A 2,611-nucleotide genomic window follows, 5' to 3' on the forward strand; every position below is an offset into this window, starting at 1 on the left:
CCGGTCGGCGAAGCGGGAGGGCCGGCCTCGGGCCAGGCGGGCCGGCGGTGGTGGAAGGTCCGGGGCGCCACGTGGCGGCCTGTGAGTGGAGGGGAGTGGCAGCGCGGACGTGTCCGGCGCGGTCCGGACGCGTCTGGCGGCGAGGGGGAGCGGGGCTAGGGTTTGGACCCGAAAATTGGAGAGGGGATCACATATTTATTCAAATGAGGTGTAGTTTTCGACCACGCGATCGTGATCCTACGGCGGAGGACATGGAAGGGGTTTGGAATGGTTATTGGGCCGTTTTGGAGGGGTGTTGGGCTGCAATACACAAGAGGCCTTTACGGTTCCCCGGTTAACCGTTGGAGTATCAAACGGACTCCAAATGGCACGACACTTGATAGGCGGTCTACCGGTGGTGTACCAAGGCCGCTTGGCAAATCTCGGTCCATTCCGAGAAAGTTTAACACCCGCTCACAAAAAGAGACAAAAGGGGGCACCGGGTGCAAGTAGGAGTGTCGTATTGCAAAACGGACAACGGGGAAATGCTCGGATGCATGAGACGAACACGTATGCAAATGCGATGCACATGATGACATGATATGAAAAGCATGACAAGAACAAAATGCAAAACAAAGACAAGAACCCAACCACGGATCTCATAACTTAAAGCCGGAAATGGCAAGAGTCGGAGTACAAATATGGTAAGTTACATCCGGGGTGTTACAATACTCCACCACTATGAAAGGATCTCGTCCCGAGATTTAGGATGGCACCGGAGGGAAAAGGAAGAGGAAGATAAGAGGTAAAACTAAGTTGCTTCTTTGACAAACGAGTGAAACCAAAGAACCTTAAAAGATTAAACCGTTTCAAGAAAAAACTACAATGGAGATAAACGAAGTTGACAATCTCCGTCAGAAAAGGAGGAAAAGGAAGAACAAATTCGGACAGCACTCCGGTTGAAAAGAGATGCAAGACTTGGTAAGGCGAAAAGAACTTGAGCAGAGGATACAACACTGGTTAAACAAGATAGGAGCGGTGATGTTGAGTTTAGGTAACTCTTATGTGTGACACCCAATACGTGAGTTGTTCATTTTTCACGCAGGTCAGTGATCAGTGTGTGATTGCGTTGGACGGATACTCTGGAAGTTGGGAGCACAAACTAGAGTAACAAGGAACTTAATTTTGCTTGAGTGTTGACTGTGGTCAAGAAAAGAAGGGACTACAAGTTGCAGGTGGAGTCATATGGAGTCTTCGGAGTAGCAGCGATTCTCATGGGATAAGCTCAAGTCCAATGTACATGAAAGTTTGACGCATGGACAAATCCAGGATGGTGGAGTATATTCGCCAAGGTGAAGTTTATTAGAGTTGTGTCGAATATAGTGTACAAGGTAGGTTACAGTTGTACTTGTAGTTGTATTGTGTTTAGATAGGATATGGAGTCGTGTCCTAGTAGGACACTTGTATCCTAGGCCTCTCATATATAGTGGGGCTAGACACACGATATAACCTATGCCAACATAATAGCACCGGAACGCAGGGGAAGTCGGCGGTTTGTGCTAGTGTCCAGGGCGACCGGGTGCGGTATTGTAGCGGTGTCATGGAAAGGAGCGCCCATAGTCAAGCCCCGGGGATGTAGCCATATCGGTGAACCTCGTTAACAAATCTCGGTGTCGTGCTCGTGTGATTGCTTGGTTCTCGGATAATCAATGGTATGCCTTGGATTTATTCTAACAAGAACCACTCTTCCTGCTTGTTGGATGCCATCGAAAGGGTGGACAAAATGGTGGAAGGAGGAGATGGGAAGCGACGGAGTCGTGCGATTCTTGCCCGGCGTTTGGCCTCGTTTAAATATAGGGCGGGAGGGAGGAGCTTGCCCAACGTTGCGTTTAATGATGGCCCGCTCCTGCATGGATGTGTGGCCGGAGTAGGTTTCTCAGCTTTCACTTGTATTCAATGGAGGCATTTGAATGCGGCGAGGAGGCGTGTTCAGCCGGGCGTGCAGTGGACGGCGCCCTGGGCCGGTGTGCCGCTTCAATGGCAGAGGCAGTGAGAGATCACTCCGTCCTGAGCCGCCTTCAATATGGAGCGGCGCGCTCTACAGGGGCATGAATGCGGGCAGCTGGCGATGGGCGGGAAGTGCGCGCAGGAGGTGGGAGGGGTTTTGGTGAGTCAGAACGGTCAGAAGCGGGCATGGGGGTGGTCACGCAAAGCCCCACACGTTTGTCTTCGATTTGAGGGTGAAAGTACGCCCGGACCATATCGCGGAGCGATACGGGCCCGCGTTGGAGGCTTCCGCTGTTCGGATAGGACGGTCCGAACGGATGCGGGAGATTTGAGAGTCGGCGTTGGAGATGCCTTGAGAACAGAAACAGAGGAAAGCATGGAAATTGAGGCAGAGGACTTTCATCTTCAATTATTCGGGGTGACTTGCTGGATTCTCCACCCGGGCCCGACAGCATGATATTGATAGAATAACATAACATGGGGGAGGCAAGTGATAAATCCACCTCTAGACTCTAGTCTAGTTCCAATGACCAAATCACAAAATCATCTTAACATTTTTGTTTAGGGTCTGCTCTGCTCCTTGCAGTAGTAGAATTGAGGACCAAACTGCTTACACTACACTACA

Source organism: Triticum dicoccoides, chromosome 7B (genome assembly GCF_002162155.2).
Source record: "Triticum dicoccoides isolate Atlit2015 ecotype Zavitan chromosome 7B, WEW_v2.0, whole genome shotgun sequence".
NCBI classification, from domain to species: Eukaryota; Viridiplantae; Streptophyta; class Magnoliopsida; order Poales; family Poaceae; genus Triticum; species Triticum dicoccoides.